At 49.2% G+C, this 18268-nt stretch overlaps 1 protein-coding gene and 1 long non-coding RNA gene across 2 annotated transcripts in view; one reads left to right on the top strand and one right to left on the bottom strand.

Moving 5' to 3' along the window:
* Positions 1–18268, bottom strand: part of LOC125963843 (UDP-N-acetylglucosamine--peptide N-acetylglucosaminyltransferase 110 kDa subunit-like) — a 303144-nt gene that overhangs the window by 164060 nt on the left and 120816 nt on the right. The gene's annotated exons all lie outside the window — the stretch shown is intronic.
* On the top strand, positions 3753–8170 carry LOC125963862 (uncharacterized). The gene is made up of 2 exons (XR_007476284.1): positions 3753–4541; positions 4574–8170. It is a non-coding gene; the product is annotated as an uncharacterized LOC125963862 (long non-coding RNA).

Genomic DNA, 18268 nt, shown 5'->3' on the forward strand with positions numbered 1-18268 from the left:
TACACAGTCACACTCTCACACAACAGTGGCAGACACCCCAGAGCAGAGAGAGGACTCTTTCTCTCTGGAGGAGATCAGGGTTCCCAGGGAGCCATGGTGGGGGGGTATGCCCCCCACTCTGACCTAGCTGGCAGGGCAGGGAGGCAGGAGACACTTTCAGCGGGTGGCAGCCTTCCTGCAGGGCCTGGCCTGGACACAGAGAAACTGGCTGGTGTGAAAGAGCTGAGAGCTGGTGAGAGTGGGTATGCACGTGTACAAACATGTGCACGTATGTACAGGTATAAGGGATGATGAGTGTCTGTTACAATGTGTATGAGAGAGACTGAGTGCATATGAGGTGGGATATGGGTGTGACAGTAAGATCCACTCCCCAAGGTGTGTGGAGTGTGTGGGTGTGGGTGTGACAGCTACTTGTCGGGTATGTCTGTGTGGAGGCATGTATATGTGACAGGTGCATGTGGCTGTACCTGGCTTTGCAGTGTGCGGGTGTGTGTCATGGCGTACACATGTGAAGGACTGGGACTCTGGGGCTGAGGGCATGTGTACCAGGGTGCAGTGTTCTGCAGATGTGAAGGTGTGGGAGATGTTTGCGTGTGAGTGTAGTGTAGGCAGGGTGCATGGATGAGGGGGTAGCTGTGTGAGGCTGTGAGCTCGTAGCCTGGGTTGGAGGGCTGTTTTCCAAGGCAAGGATGCTGCTTGAACAGAGGCCACCGGCATGAACACATGCGAAGGGGCTCCAAGGCACACAGTTGGGCGCTGACCCGCACAGACGTACAAGGACAGACATACCCGCCCCTGTCCTCCCTCTTGGTCTCTCCTGGCGTCAGTGGTTTTCAAAGGAGCCTCCACGAGGACTGTTTGCTGTGCAGTTCCCCCCACCCCCCAGCCCGTGCCTCTTCAAACACAGGGATGCCCCCCAGGCAGCTTTGTGGAGGCTCCTGCCTCGACCATCTGAAGGCAGATGGGTGGGCTGGGATCTGCTGTCACCCCCCCAGGGAGCGAGGAGGCGGCACTGCTCCTTCGGCCTGGGCACAGGAAGAGACAGATGGACTGCCTGTCTCGACACCCGGACGTGGGGTCTGGGGGTAGGCGGGCACCACCGGCAGAGGGGCTCTAGCGGGCAGCCCCCAGGTGGGCCCCTGAGCAAAGGCCAGGACTCTGCCCTTCACCTCCTCAGAGGGGCACCCGCCCTCACCCCGCAGCCCCATCACCTGTCTGGGCACAGGGGCCCAGCTCCAGCCCCCTTGTACCTCCTAAATACACAACCACTTCCCCACTCACAGCTCCAGCACCCCCAAACACACAACCACCACATGCCTACCCACCCAAACACATATTACAGCCCTAGTACTTAACCAAAACCCAGATGTTTATGACCCCCAATATACCCCCAGACACCCCAACACACACACAAGGCTTCTACCACATCCTGAAACAGATCAACTCTTCCTCCAATCCCAGCACCTCCCCAGATACACCCAGGACCCTACTGTAGCCCTAATACCTTCCACACACTCAGGTTCTCAGAGTCCCAGCACCTAACCAGACACCCACAGACTCTCCCGATGGCCCCAGCGTTTCCCTCCGCTGCAGCTCATCATGTCCCCAGACACACCGATACAGCCCCCTACACCTTTCCAAACTCTCCCCGCGACTTACACGTACACACACCGCCTCAACACCCACTCAGAGGAGGACACCCCTGTAGCCACACCATTTACCTCAAACACACAGACACGGTGCATCTTTGAACAGTAATGTCCCCTCAGCTTCTCGTACCTTCCAGGCCGTGCACGTGCATGTGCATCCCGCACACGCACACACACCCCCCAGATCCCAGCACCTCCGCAAACAAGCAGTCCTCTGTGTGTTCCCCAGCAAGCTGCAGCTCCAGTACTTTCCTCAGCCATCCAAGGGCCCAGGGACAGCCCCACCCCTCTCCAAACACCAGTCCCGCACTCATACACAAACACACAGGGCCCCAGCCCAGTCACCCCTCAGAGCAGCTCCGCCCTGCGCCCACACCTCACCCTGCAGCCGCACTCCCACCATCACACGTTCCAGCACAGCCTCCCTCCTCAGCGCTCTCCATCACCGCTCCCCCACCCCACCTTGTCCTCCCCAGCCTCCCTCCCCCAAACTCCCCCCAGATAGCCTCAGCCTTGCAGACACACTGGCCCACTCTTCCGTGCTCTCTCTCATTCTCGGCTGCCTGGTCCTCCCCCACTTCCCAGAGCCTCCTCTGCCTGGGGAGGCATCTCCACCCCCCCTTATTGCCCCAGGCCTTTCATTCCTGGACAGTGAGGCTGTACATCTGGTTCAAAGCTGCCCCACCCAAGACCCTGTGCTCTGGGCACCCTGGCCTGGGCTTTGAGGGTTTGGGGCCTCTTTGGGGGCTCTTGGCACCTGGTCATCCTGGTGTGGCAGCCAAGAACTCTGAGTACCCAGCCATGCCCTGACTCTGTCGTGTATGGGTAGGGGGCGGGGGGGTCTGGGCAGGGGGATTTACCCCCAACCTGCAGTTTCTCAGGTGCTTGCCAAATCCCTCTCTTCTTGGGCTCACCTGAGGGGGACATTGGGCCTGGAGCTTCAGGAAAAAAGATGGAGAAGGTGCTGGCTTGACATGCTTCCCCTCCCACCCCACCCCACCCCCAGATCCGGGCTTGGGGCTTGGTCTCCCTGGGAGTCAGTTCCAACAGTGAAGGCTACTTTACTAGATGCATGATTTTAAACGGAATCTCCACCATCTGTTCCACCCCCTAATTACAGATGCACAGAATCCGCCTCAGAGGGGAGCATGAGGGGAGTGATTTAGAGGCTGAGCTGCTTCTGCCTGCATTAGGGCTGGGGAGACTGGGGGGGCCTCTGGGTATTGCTCACAGCCCCCCAATCCCATCTCTTTCCCAGGGACCCCTCGTGCCTCTTCTCTTGCTGGGGGAAAGGCTCCTAGAAAGGTGCCCCGACCCCCTAGACCTGAAAGAGGAGGCAACTGCAATGCTGAGGGAGGGGTCCCTGAGAGATCGCCTGTGTCCCAGGCCCCAAGTCTGGGGAGGCAGGCTCCATTAGAGCCTTAAAAAATTCAGTGGATCGATCTCTTGCCTGCTTCTTGTGCCCTGGGGAGCCACAGGCGCTGGCCTGGCCCAGCTGTCTGCCCACCCCAGGGTAGCAATGATTAGTGAGGTTAGGGAGGGGGCGGTTAGAGCAGAGGTGGGGACATCCAGGTTTTGGCAGCAGAGGATGTGGCCGGGCACGCCAGGACCCACCAGGTGTGTTTGCACGTATGTGCCGGTCCTCCTTGGCACATCTGGCAGGCCCGACCCCAGCTTGAGCCTTGCCCTGTGGGGCTGGACGGGCACCAGGGTCCGGAGGGGATGGACCAGGGCCTGGGCCTCAGAGGGTTCCGAGGGACACCCCGAGGATGGGTCTACCTTTGCCCGTGGCTCCAAGGACCTGGGGCCCCGGCCAACTCGCTGGTGGTGGTGGCGGCCACGGGCACGCTGTGGTAGAAGCTGGAGCATTCACTGTGGGGAGAAGGGGAGAGAGGCCGGGCTACAGGAATTTTAGATTGCTGCAGGCAGGAGGGTCTCTGGAACCCTGTGGAGCGGGCAGTCATGCAGAAGTAATCCTATCGCCGCCTGCCTGCATGGAGGAGAGGAGAGGAGAGGGGGCTGGGAGGGGAAGGATGGCGCAGCCGCCCCTTTCCCACCTCAGCCCCTGCCCCAGCCAGCTGTGGAGGGAGCCCGGGACCCCCGGGAGGCACCACCCTTCCACCGCTGCCTGTGCCCCCTGGAGGGGCGGCACCGCAGCTGTTGCTCGGCTAGGAGCTCTGGGTTTTATAAATAATGCAGCTTGGAGGTGGGGGCCCACTCAGCCTTGGGTCACCCACTGTGGCATCATCTCCAGCTGGCAGTCCTGTGGCAGAGCCCCTCTGCCTTCCAGCCTGCTCCTCCTCTTCTGCTATGTGAGTTTGGGCCAGAGGCCCAGCCTGTGTGAGCTGGGCCAGGGCAAAGGAGTGTGGAAGAACCCAGAACCCCCTGTCCTTTTGTACCCCGCCCCCACCAGCCTTCACAGGTTAACTGGCCACTGGCTCAGCAAATCCAGGCTGGGAAGGGATGACCCGCTGTACAGGGGCCTCCCTAGTTCTAGCCCCTCCATTTTGCAGATGGAGTAACCAAGCCCAGAGAGGGCAGGGATGGCCAAGGCCAGCCAGCTGATGAGCAGCTCCTTCCTGTCCCATTCTGCTGTCAGTCAAGGCTCTTCTCAGCCTCAGCTCAGCTAAGAGCAGGGCCTGGAGGGCGGGGGGGATGTTTGGGAAAGTGGTTGCGGCTGAGACGTTGCCATGGCGATGTTGCAGGATGCCGAGCTGAAGTGGGGGTCTTACAGGGTCTCTGGGGCCCCCAGCTCCACACCCCTGTGGTCTTCTCCTCCCCATCTCCTGTCCCTCACCCAGAGGCCTGTCAGGCAGCTCCGATGACAGGCTGGGTGGGTGACAGGTGGTGCAGGTGATGGGCTGGGTGGGTGACGAGCTGGGTGGGTGACAGGTGGTGCAGGTGATGGGCTGGGTGGGTGACAGGTGGTGCGGGTGCGAGGCAGGCAGGTGACAAGCTGGGTGGTGACGGGCCCTGCTGATGACAGGCAGGGGGTGTGGTTGGCGGGGATGCTGTCTCCTGGCTGGTGGCCTGTCGCAGCCCCCCACCCTCACACGTGTGCACATGCACAGACTCTGGGTTCAGAGCTTGGGGCTAAGATACTAATGAGGCTTATTACGTGTGGGGGGGCAGGTGCCCAGGCTCACTAATGAGAGGCCTTTAACGAAGAGGGGAGACAGCTGGGGGGCTTTGAGGAATTTGGCTGGCCCTCCTGGTCTGGAGGATGAGCCAGGTCGGGACCCCACCTACCCTTCCCCCCGGCCACTTGGCTTTGTGTTAATACTACCCACAGTCATGATAGTTACCATTGTCCAAGCGTTTGCTACACTGGCCGAGCCCTTTACATGCGTTTTCTTATTTCAACTCAGCAGTCGTAGGAGGGAGGCACTATTGCCCATTTTATGGATGAGGAATCTGAGGCTGAGAAGGCAAGGGACTTCACGTAACAAGTTTCTGTTGCAGCTGACATTTTAATCTTAAGTCTTTCTGTCCCCAGAGCCCGTGCTCTTAACCATCCCACCAGTAACACTCAGGTCTTGGCGCAGACCCCGACCTTCTCTCAGGGCCTCAGTTTCACTCTTCTGGAAAATGGATGTGCGGTGGAGGAGTGAGCACCATACGTTCTTCAGCTCTGACTTGGGTGGCTTCAGGGGCTCCTCCAGTTAACTGTCAAAGCCTCACCCCATCTGGCCCAGATTCTAGGTGACACCCCTGGACTGGAGAGAGGGCAGGGCTTAGCACTGAGGGAGCGGAGCTGAAGGGGGATACCTGGGGTATCCAGACCACTTCCTGCATTGTGTGGTGGGGAGGCTGAGGCCTGGAGAGGAGCAACAAGGGCCCAAGGCCACATACCCTGTAAGCTGTAGGGCCCCGTGGGATCCCAGGTCTCCTGGCCTGTTGGAAGGGCGGGGCTGGGAGTGGTGCCAGAGCTGGAGGTCACCTCCTCCTGGACCCCACCCACCAGCCTAGCTTCTGCCCTGGAGGTTGTGAGCCCCTACATCCTGGGAGGGGGCAGGGGGCTGTTGGCCACCTCTTTAGGGCCATGCCCCTTCCCCATCAGTCTGGGCCCGTAGTGTCAGTTGATCTCCTCCCTTTGGGACCCATTGGGGTGGAAACTCCCTGGCAACAACTGATGGATGGGTTAAGGCCTTGACATTGGCCTGGGGCCACAGCATGACCCTGGAGGGACCAGGCTAGGGCTGGGGGTCTTGGAGGGGAATTTAAGGGAGAAGAATTAGGGTCATAAATCTTGGAGCATCTGGGTTCTCTTCTCCTCGACCTTAATCTCTTACCAAACCTGCTCTCCGGCTGCTCATCCAAGTCTGAGGGTTGAGGGGGGTCCACCTGCCCATTCCCCTCTCCCTCCAACTGATGCCTCCCCCCCCCCGAAATTGCACCCCCTATGGGGAAGAACAAGTTGCAGCCACTGCCGCTGGACAGAATTAAGAACTTGTGTGTCTAGACTACTGGATTTGGCCTCTGATTCATAACAGTAGGCAGGGCAGAGAGCTTCACTGCCTCAGTGTCCCCAGCCTTGGGTTTGAAATCCTCTCCTGGTGCCTGACTGCTCAGTCAGGAAGGAGTGCTAAGACCAAGAGGGATTTCACAGCTGCGGGACACATGGCCCTGTCCTCAGAAGCCCCATTCTGAGATAAGCAGCACAGTCCTGGCCTTGAGAGCCCTCAAACCCAGAGGTGAGGTCTTGAACTCAGGCTGGGTGTGCGCTGAGGCTCAGGTAGGGAGTGGGTGGTGCTGGGTGGCTGGTCTGTTTTCTGAAGCAAAGGCCGAGGCTGGGGAGAGGCCAGAAGAAGGGTGGAGGTTTGCCTGGGGGCCTGAGGAGCCATCTGTGGTTGGGGGTGGGAGCCTGGAAGGGTCTGGCTTTCCCATAGTCCCGGGCAGCTGTAGCCTGAAGTTCTGGGGCCCTCCTAGCTCCCCAGGGAACCCGCTGCTGCCCGGCCCTGGGGACCCAGGCGTCCTGGCGGGTGAGGGCGGGTCTCCGGCAGGCGCCCTGCCAAGCCTCGCAGCCTGCTCACCAGGAATCTTGTTGCTGAGAGATGGAAGATCCAGGTCGGGCCTGCAGCTCATCTCTCCCCTCCGGGAGGAGGAGGGGCCCAAAGATTCCTTCCTGCACCCGCCCTCCCATCTGGGGCAGGGCCCTCCTCAGCAGTGGGTGGGGCTGGGGGGCCCAGGACAGGCCTCTAAGGCTCCATCACATGTCCTGGAGCCTAGCCCAGCCAGCAGTGGGCACCGGGGCACTCTGGAGGCAGAATGAGCCTGGTGTGGCAGAGGAGAGGCGGGGTAGGGTGCTGAGGCCACAGGGGGTCCTGCATAGGGGCCTAAGCCTGGCCCTGGCCCCCACTGGCTCCCCCAGGGCAGAGGGTGAAGAGTTGGTTCTCTTCCATTATGGGAGTGTGATTTTATTCCACGTGTCACGGAGTCTGAGATTAACTTGCTCACCAGTCTGTGACAAACCCCTCACACCCAACACACACACACACAGAGGCACAGAGACACACGGAGATCCTTGGTCTCACAAAGGCACCTTCCACAGACACACATAAGCATTTCCATGCTACAACGCATGGCAGGCTCTCACATGCAGATGCACAAGCACACACCGAGATACAGTGTGTAAAGATACACCGAGATCTAGATCCACAGTCTCCAAAGCACAACGTTCTCCCACTCACACTAAGGCCACACAGACAGAGATACAAACAGGCGGTCCAGGGGGATGCTCGCAGCCCTACCTAGACATGCACAGATCAAGGACGCCCGGTGCCCCACAGGCACAGATACACGTAGACACACACAACCCCAGACACAGTCTTGTGGGCAAGCCTAGACCAACCGCCACACACACTGAGACAAAGGCCCAGATACATACAGAGACAAAGACAGGCACAGACACACAGCCGGCAGCACGCACACAAGCACAGGCGTGCACACCCGGACACAGACAAAGACAAATAAATGCCCAGAGGTTTTGCTGTGGACAAAATGTGAGGCGCACACACACATCTGGGCCTCCTGCTCGACCTCTCTACCTGGGGACGTGGTGATCTGGCACCCGTGGCCCCAGGGAGAACTCTGAGGAACCTTCTGCTTGGTCAGAGCCCCCCACCCTGGGCCCAGGGCCAGCCCCCACCTCTGGCTCCCGGCCCGTGGCCGAGGCCATGCAGCCACACCCTCAGCAGCGCCCTGACATCCTACCTTACCCTCCGCGTCGTGCACACTCACGGTCACACCGTCTCCTGCACGTGCTCACGACACCCTCCACGCCCGCACACTTACGGTTTCTCCCTCACACCCCCCTCAGGTGTCCCCTCCTTGTTGTCTTTCTCAATCACTGTCCCCACCCCCTCGCCCCGCAGACATGCACAACCTCCGGCACAGCCTTCGTGGCCCACACCCTCGCCTTCTCACGCAGACCCCCATGCACAAATAGAACGCACGGGCTCTCCGCCACAGACCCACAAGCCACGTACACGCGCTCCTTCACATACTTCCTCAGCACCGCTCTCACAGACTGATTCACAAATGCAGCACACTCCCCCGCATACATCTCCACCGCCTTCTCACATGCGCGTGTGCGTGCACACACACACATACTTTCAGAGCCTCCCTCACACCATCACTTTCCTTCCTCTGTCTCTCACAAACACTCCCTCTGCCAAGAGCGTGGCTCTGCTGCAGAGCAGCCCCTGAAGTACTTGTCACTGTACTCCACCACGTCCTTGGCCTTCCTGGCCTCAGTCTCTTCCCTTCCACCTCCAGCCCTGCATACTGTGGCCTTGTATTCTTTTGCCATTTCTCCGTTTAGTCAACAAGAATATAGAGAGTATTCATTTATTCATTCAACAAATGTTGACTGAGCACTGATTATGGGTTAAGCATTGGGGATACTATGATGACACAGGTCCTTCCCTCGTAGAGCTCTCAATTTTGTGTCCAGTTCGTTTGCTGCTTGTCTCATCTGACTAGAATGGAAGGTAACCCTTGATCTTGGATGATGAGAGATGTGTAGGAGTTCACAGGAGGAAAAGTAGGGGAAGGGTGTTCTAGGCAGAGGGCAAAGCATGTGCAGAGCCTACAAGTAAATCAAGGTACAGTAGGCTGGAAACTGAGGTGATGCTCAGAGACTAGAGGAGAAGCTGCAAAGAGGGAAGAAGCCAGATGTCACAGAGTTTAGATGCCATGCTCAGGGGTTTAGATTTTGTCTAGTGGGCCACAAGGAGTCATGGGAAGTCTTTAGTGACAGGACAGGGTGAGGAAATGATGGTGGTCTGACCTAGAAGAGGTGAGTGGGAAGGAAAGGAGACTCATTTAGGCACAAGAACCAGTGGGGTTCCAGTTCCAGAGCTGTGACCTCAGGAAAGTCACACAACCTCTGTGACCTGGGTCCATCACATGAGGATGGGAGACAGTACCAGAGCCGGGCTTATGGTATATGCTCGATAAACAATAGCCATTATTGTCAGTTATTGGTAGGACATGGCAGGGCATCAGATGAGGAGGAGATTTTACTGAGCACCTACTGAGTGCTGGGTACTGCGCCAGGTGCTGGGGCCCAGAGGGGAGGTGGTCTGCGGCTTCAGGAAGCTCACACACCGTAACCACAGCTCACGTGGACAACAGAGTGCGGGGTGTGCGGGTGGAGGCAAAGCACCTCGGAAGGTTAGAGGAGCATGAGGGCTCTGGGTGGCTCACGAAGGAGCTGGCATTGAGCCGGACCCTAAAGAGGCTGGTTGAACTTGGGCAGGCAGAGGTGGGAGAAGGAGCTTCGGGGAGAAGGAGCCCTGTGAACGACAGCCTGAGGGCAAGGGGTCTAATCTGGCTGTTGTGTGGGACACAGGAAGCAGGTGTCGTGGGATGGGATTATGTAAGCGAGACCTTGGTGGCCAGGTTAAGGGGGGGGGGTCAGCACGGGGTGAGCTGCACTCTAGAAATCCCATGTTTTGGTGGTAACATGGAATGTGTCCATTAGAGACTCTGCTCCAGGCTCCGCCAGTAAGCCGTTGCCCTCTTCGACCTCAGTTTCCCCATCTGTGTGATGAGTTCAGTCTTGTTTAGGAGGGAGTTCTGGTATCATGTCCTGGGGCTGGCCTAGCCTACTTCGTTGGGCATCTTCTGGCCTGGGATTCTGGGTCTCAGCAGTGCTTCCTTCCTGAGCACCCTCAGCCAAAGAAAGGAGCAAAATGAGGGGTTCCCCAGAGGCAGGTTTTGGGCGCTGCAAATGAGGGACCAGGAGCTCCACATGGAAGGGAGGGGTCTTTGCCTGGATCTGACTCCAAGCCCCAGAGGGAAACCAGAAGAGAATGTCAAGGTCCCTCTTCCCTCTCGCCCTGACCCGTGTGGTGGCAGATGTGGGCCATGTGCCCAGTCCCTGGTCCAGGGGGTATCAGGACTATTCTGCCCACTGGCAGAGGAGCAGGGCTTGGGTTCAAGAATGTGGCCCAGGGCTTAGAGTCCCCTGGGGTTAAGGAGCCAGGAGGCCAATCTTAGGGTGGCAGAGCCAAGTAAACGCCCATGGGTAACAGGGTTCATTTATATTTGGTGTTGCCAGGAGTTGTGGTCTAAGGCAAGTCCTGGTGACACAAAAAAAAATAAAAAAAATAAGAAAAAAAATGCTGATTTTATAAAGACTGCTTTCTTCCATAGTTGACAAACTTATGATGGTACCGATGGTTGGATACTACTCTTAGAGATGAAAAAGGTCTTAAGGAATCTTCCATATTCCATTCACCAATCTATGTTCTTGTTCAAAGCAAAATTAATTCCTTTCAAAATTAACGTATTAGCTTAATAATTTTTAATCTTAAAATAATCTGTGAGAATGGGAATTTTGGGTAGGAAAAAGTGACAGAAGATGGGACAAAGAGAATTCATAGAAAGACAAAACAGAATTTTTTAAATGGTGGGTACGAACTTCTGTTTCCAACTATATCAGTTTACCTTAGGAAAACACACTAGAAAGGCCAGATAAATCATAAGGAACATTTGACTGTGAACGTTAGAAAGCCACTGAGGTAGCCATGACCTAGAAAAGTAAAATAGAGAATCTCACTGAAGTGAGAACAATATTCTGCACATGCGTTTCTAGCCCAGTCATTTAGAAACTACTGATGAAGAGCAAAAGTCTGAGAAACCAAATGTGGCTCCTAAGAGGTAGAAAAGCCAGTAGATCTTAGGACAATGTCATAGGACTAAGGAAACCAGAGTTGGAATTGAGAAATAACAAGGCAGCTAGAATTTTAAGGACCAAAATCACAGAGAGAGTAAAGATTCAGAGAACGGAGCTGGATTCAGCAACAGTGTTCCCTTGCAGTATTTTCCATGTATAAAAGGTAGACAAGACAAGATGCTAAGAAGTCAAACAAAAGCTAACTGAAGTCAAAGCAAAGACTTAGTTGGCTCATAATGCTGAAGAGACAAAATGGGGTTCAGAACCTATGAAAGATTTGTGGCCCAATGGAAAACTAATGATATGAATTAGGACATTGGAAGTCTCTACATGTGTGTGTGTGTGTGTGTGTGTGTGTCTGTGTGTCTGTGTGTTAGGAAGATTGATGCAACATCTACACTGAACCTTATAAAGAAGGAAAATGAGTATGAAGTTGGTCCAGGTGACTGAGGTGATCTTCCCCTCTGCTCCCTACCTAAGAATAGGAAATTCTCTCCTCAAGAAATACAGTTGACCCTGGAACAATGTAGGAGTTAGAGACGCTGACTCCCTGTGCAGTCAAAAATCCACATATAACTTTATGGTCGGCCCTTCTTATCTGTGGTTCTGAATCTGAGGATTCAACCAACCACAGATCATGTAGTACTGTATTACTTATTGAAAAAAAATCCATGTATAAGTGGATTTGTGCAGTTCAAACCCAGGTTATCCAAAGGGCAACTGTAATGTCATTCAGATTCTCTACAACTTGTCATATCCCAAGTCTGGTATTCACTGAAGAACCACCAAGACTACCAAGAAAAGGAGAATTAGAATAAAAATCAAAACAGAATCAGAATCATAGATGACCTAAACATTAAAGATCTTACATATTTTGGTAAATATTATCAAGTTCAAGAAAATAGATGACAAGGTGAAGAATTTAACTTGACAACTAGAAACTATAAACTGATTGAAGTTGAACTGATAGAATTAAAAATTATACGAAATTTAAAACTCGGTAGTGGATTGGACACAGGTAAAGAGAGGTAAGTGAACTGGAAGATAGAGTAGTAACAATATTAAGACTAAAGCACGGGAAACGAAAAGAATAAAAAGTACACATAAGCGCATTTGAGACATATGGGCCACAGTAAACATTTTTATCATATGTGTAAACTGGAGTCCAAAGAAAAAAGGAGACAGAGATTGGGATGAAAACAATATTTCAGAAATATTAACAGCTGAGAGTTCTCTAAAACTAAAAGGAATATATGGAGCCATAAATTCAATAAGCACTAAAAAAATGCAACAAGAACAAATACAAAGAAAACCACACCTAAGATCACCACAGTACAATTCATGAACAGCAAAGAAAAACATGACATCTTAAAAGCAGCCCGACGAAAAAGAGATTACTTTCAAAGGAACAATAGGATTAAGATTACAGTTTACTTCTCAGCGAAACTGAATGGATACTAGAAAATAATGGAATAACATTTTTAAGAGCTAAAGAAAAGAACTGCCCATTGGGAATTCTAGAGGCAGAGAAATTGTTGTTTGGAAGGAAAGATGCAATAAGGAAATTTGCAGACAAACAAAATTTAGAAAATATTTTCTCATCAGAACTGACTGAATTAAATTATAAAGGGAGACCTGCAGGCAGAAGGAAGATTATCACAGATGAAAATAAGGACTTTATAAAGAATTATATAAAACAGAAAGGATAAGTAAGTGGATAAACCTAAATAAAATCTAACAACACAAAAGGGCAATAAAATATATCAAAAATTAGAATGCATTAAAACAAATGGAAGAGGAAAAAGTAGTAAAAGAAATTTAAGATCTCAGCATTGCTTGAGAAGCAGTAAAAGAGCTAATAAGTCATGGTACATGTGTAACTGCTACTTATGTAAAAGTAACAAGCTAATACAAGGGAAAATGGAATTTGAAGAAATCTCAAAGGAAGAAAGAAGAGCAAAAGGAACATAACAAGGTGGGACAAATAGTAAACAAGGAGTAAACGGTCTGTAAGAAAATACATTAACTGTAAATACTCAAATTAAAGGACAAGGATTATTGAAACAAACAAACAACCTAATTCTATGCCACCTACAAGAGACAAGAGTCAGATTGAAAATGAAAGGATTCAACAATTATGGCATAACAACAATAAGCAAAATTGAAGAAGATTTTTTAATGTTAACATAGATTTGAAAGCAAAAAGTATCACTGGCGATAAGGCAGGATAATAAAACCCACTGTTACTTTACAAGGAATATATAAATCTAAACTTCAATGCAATATATGAAGGGAAATTCCAAAAATCTAAGTAGAAATAGAAAAATCTGAATTACCTAGATCAGTAATATAGAACCACAACAAGAAATCAGCAGATTATAGAAGATCTGAATACCATCATTAAAAACTTTGGCCTAAATTTACATAAAACACTGTACCAACAATGATGGAATATATATATCACGCAGAAATTTTTAGGTGCACGTGGCACATTTATAAAATTGACTATATTCTGGTTATAAAACAAGACTCCGAATAAGCAAGAAATTTAAAACTATATAACCAATATTTTACCAAATAGTTGGATATTAAAGACATACTTCTGATCATTATGTAGGTCAAAGATAAAGTCGCAATGGGAATTAGAATTTTATTAATTGAATGATAATGAAAATATGCCATAACAAAACCTGTGGGTTGCAAATAAAACTGTGGTCACAGAGAAGTTTATGTATTCCAATTATACTCTCCAAATGTAAAACGGAAAGGAATAAAGCAACTAGAAGATAACCTATCACCCTGAGGTAGGCAGCTCCTGAACTGTACCTGGTGGAGAAGGCAGGGCAGAACTTCAGGAGGCCAGCTGAGAGCACGGTGAACACCATGTCAGGAGCAGTCTCCAAGAAAGAGAATGTACAAAGGGATGACTAAAATATATTTAAGAGCTAGCACCCTGACCCCTCTTAAGGATGACTTACGTTGCTGGGGAAAAAATAAGAAGTGCTCGATGTAGAAGGTGAATAGCTTTATAATTCCCAGGAGAATCTTGGTACCAGGACCACACAAGAAAGAACTTGGAGTCCCCGTGGCTAATCCAGCAGAGAGAAAAGGAGAAACAGAGATGCGAGAGAAAATAAAGGGAACTCTTGGTGCAATTTGGTGCTGCTGCAGGCCCAAGTCCAGGTATGTGCTCTCTATCTCCGCATCTTAAATAAAAGCCACCATGTTCCTCAGTCTTTCAGGTACTTAGAATTTCTCTTTAGAACCTGAAAATGGGGTCAGGTTTGCTGTCTGCATCGCTACAGTACAAAATAGAGGCAGGATGTTTGAAATAGTTCTCCATCTGGCAGAGGAGGCCTTGAAGCTGTGAGCCACTCGCTGCAAACCAGCAGAACATGAAGAATTCTTGAGCAGATCTGAAGCTACTGGGAGGCCTTTGAGGAGTTAAATCCCATAGTAAATACGGTACCTTCAATGGCCCCTTCTCCCTCTCTGTCCAGCCTTCCTCCACTCCCGTGGGGGCCCAAAGGGGTTAAATGAGCACTCTTTGACTTGTACTTGGTGGTCCCAGAACTTGACGTGGGCTTGGAGACTTCCATGAAAAGTCTGCCTTCCATCTACTGGCTTGGGTTTCTTGGTCTCTCTGCTCCAGGCTAATCCCTTCAACCTGCTTTTTCCATTTCTGCCAATAATCCCCCTCTCCAGACCTTCCTAATGCTCTTCTGGGGCAGGGGGGAGACTTACTGAGGGCAATGTTTATTTCTAGAGGGAGAGGTGACCACATGACTTCACACTGGTCGTCCCCTTGATTATTCAGTTTCTGTCTAGATTAGTCAGGGGTGTTTGTGCACCCCAGCCTCACCCCCAGGAGGCTTTAGAACACTGTCCTTATCTCAGCACTGAGCCTCTATCTAGCCTCCTTCCCTCTCTCTCCTTACCCATCTTTACCCACAGACTCGCAGGCTTTCTGGACCTCAGAGGAAGATAAGCACTTCACAGAACCTCTGCTACAGAACCAAACATATTGAAATGACTCTTTACGAAGATACTGAAACAACAGAAAAAGAATACATGACGATTGTTTCTCCTGAGGGTTCAGTTACCTAGGGGGCCTTTAGCAAACTTTGATAAATCTAACCTTTCCTTCCTTGGCAATAGTTGATCACACTGTGAGGAAAACAAGTTAGAGAATGGAAAAATAATATTTGGATTTCAACGAAATAATAAAGATGCAGGGACTATCTTTGACTTTTGCAAGGTGAGAAGACAGTTTACATTTTGATTATTTGAGGGCAGGAATCCCTTTTAAAACAGGGCCAGTCTGCATGATGCATTTAAAAATCAACCTTTTCAAATATAGCCATAACCCCCACAAGATTTCTTGATTTCTCTGGGGTCAGATAAACCATCACATCTCACAGTGGTGCCCTGTACATGAAAGTGATAAACATAACCTGGAAGTACGGCAGTGGCTAAAACTATGGAGCTGGTAGCCATTCGCTGGAATGATTTTTTGCTTTTAATTCATTGCATAAAATGCTAATGTCCAAATTCAGGCAGGTAGATCTTACCAACCATCAAGAGCTTCAACCCTGCTAACAGCTAAGTATTCACTTTTAAACCCTACTTTGACTGCTCCAGAAACTTACTGGGTTTCCTTAATGCCTCTCTTACTATTTCCTTTGTGTCGTTTTCTTTTTCTTTAAAAACATAGCTGTGTGATCTTGGGGAAGTTATATTATTTCCTTGAGACTTGGTTGCCTTCTCTGTGAATATCTGGGTATAATTTTATTATTGCTCAATAGAATTTTTGGTGATAATGAAAATATTCTATTATCTGTACCATGCAATGCAGTATTCAATAGCTACATAGAGCTAATAAACATCTTTGGAATATGGCAAATGCAACTGAGGAACTGATTTTTTTCTTATTTTTAAATTTGTTTAAATATAAATAATGCCATGTGGCTAGCATCTGTTGACATTACAGACCTACATAATATTTTAAGGACACTCTCCACTCAAAAACTCTACCATTTATTAACTCAACCTAAATATTTTTGCCCTCTGACAAACAAAAAATAATTTATGCTTCCCTTGAAATTATCTGCCAAGACCTTTATCAGTTTGGGGACATTATATTCTTAAAATTGACTTTGCTTTATGAAACTTTAATAATGCTGGCGTTTCCTGCCCTTGGTACCACCTTTGTGATGATGGGAAATATTGTGGATGATCAAGGACCATTTCAAGAGATCATGGAGAGAAACCTCCTTCTGGATTTAATTTCATTATGAGGATGTCAAAATGCTACATTACTTAAAATAAAACCCATACCGTTTTTATGCTGTTATATTCTACATGTAACTGGAAAAATGTTAAAAAGATTTTTAAAGAACTGCGCATCTATTTTTGAAGCTGATTTGGCTGTTCAAGGCATGTTAGCACTTTATCCATCTCAGTACTATTTCACTTAGTAAACAAATGCAGTTGCCATAATTGCTGCATATGTGTCTGTGTTCCCTTCTAGGCTATATGTTTTTGAAGTTAGAAACTATATTTATATCACAGCCCCTATGTATAGCACAATATCCATTGCTAATTCAGATTGTGTTTTAAGATATGAGAAAAAATTTAAGACTTTTATTGTAGTCATAAACATCTAGCAAACCAAGCAGAATATAAAAGCTAATTTTCAATTGGTTGGCCAAGAACAAAAAAGCGAAGAATACCTAGTGCAAAATCATATCTCTAATAACTACCGTTGGATTTAGAGCACACACATGCTAAAAAATATCTTCTTATCAAAGATTTGAGGTTGGACCGGAAAAATTTATATCAGAAGTGAAAATAATCTTGTGCTCTGACCAGCGTGGATCACACAAAGTAAGTGTATACTATATATAAAGTAGATAGACTACGAGGTCCTACTGTATAGCACAGGCAACTATATTCAATACCTGTAATAACCTATAATGGAAAAGGATCTGAAAAAGAAATACATATATCTGAATCACTTGGCTGTACACCTGAAACACAACATTGTCAATCAACTATACTTCAAGTAAAACAAAACAAAAAACTAAGTGTAAAGGGAAGTATAGTTTTATAAATTCACCTCTGATATCCAATGGACCAACTGAAAGACAACAGAAACTACAACTTTCTAGGAGACAGGACATGGCCAGCAAACCAGGCCGTTACCCTCGGTAACGGTCATACCTGCCAAAAAATATACAGACTAGCCTGCATTCATGAATACATAGGAATTCTTCATTTATCTGGCATTGTTAGGCAATGAAGTATTGTATGTTAGGAAAAGTTTTTTTAAAATGACAAATTGAAGAGTTATTTTAACCTTCACTCGGTAATTTTCTTCTAAAATTAAGAAATGTATCTACTGGTGTATCTAATGTTTCCGTGATAACTCGGGGTCATCAGTTCAATCAACGTTTGCATGAATGATGCAAATGGAAACAAGACAGGCATGCTTACTGAAACTGAAAATGACATGGCACTGGCTGGAGTAACTGATGAGAGAGCAAGAAAAAAAACAAAAATGAAAACAAACCGTGATCAAGAAACAATCAGTCAAGTTCTGACTTTCTGTACTTAGTTTCAAAAAGAGATACCACAAATCCCAGCGAGAGACTCCAGCATCATTAGCTGTCTTTCTCCTTTGTTTCCACCTTCCTTTCCTTTTCCTTCTACCCTAGATTGTTCCAGGAAGTGTTTATAGCTCCTTGCAAGACAAATTCTAATACTTGCTTTCTCTCACACAAACTTCACAATATGTCCATGTGATAAATGGTGTGGAGGTAAAAGAGAATTCATCACAGGGACATCGCCTATGAAAATAAAATTAGAAACTAGCTTCTAAACATGCAGAGAGAAGGGCGTGGTGTCAGGCACTAATTTCCTTGCGAATTCCTCTCCATTTCTAATAGACGTTCTTCTTTATCAAGATCCCTTTTTATTGGTGTCCTGTTCCAGACTGCTCCACTCCGCCCATCCTCATCCTGTAAAATACATTCACACTCTTTTGTGACCCTACTTCTTTTCCCATTAAATAATCAATTATAGAACTGTCAGAATTAATTACAGAGTGAAATTAAAATACTGGAGTCACTTGGAGGGTTTAAGCAGCTCCACCAGAAAATACTGGGCATGGATTTAAAAGAGGCTGCGTGGGACTTGCTCTTGTGCAAGTTCTTTCTCAAGAAGTATCTGAAATAAGCCTAAATTCAGAGTTAATCAGACTGGCCTGCTTTCTCAGGTGGACTGGAATTCATTGCTCTTTCCCCTCAACTCCCTGATGTCAGTGGCACTTTCCAGAGAGGAGGTGGACTTCTCTGCCTACTGCAGAAGCTCAGTTCCCCCAGGACCCACTCCCTGTCTGAATCCCACACTGGAGGCCAGATGCCAGCCTTCCCAG

This window comes from Orcinus orca, chromosome 3 (genome assembly GCF_937001465.1).
Source record: "Orcinus orca chromosome 3, mOrcOrc1.1, whole genome shotgun sequence".
In the NCBI taxonomy this organism is placed as follows: domain Eukaryota; kingdom Metazoa; phylum Chordata; class Mammalia; order Artiodactyla; family Delphinidae; genus Orcinus; species Orcinus orca.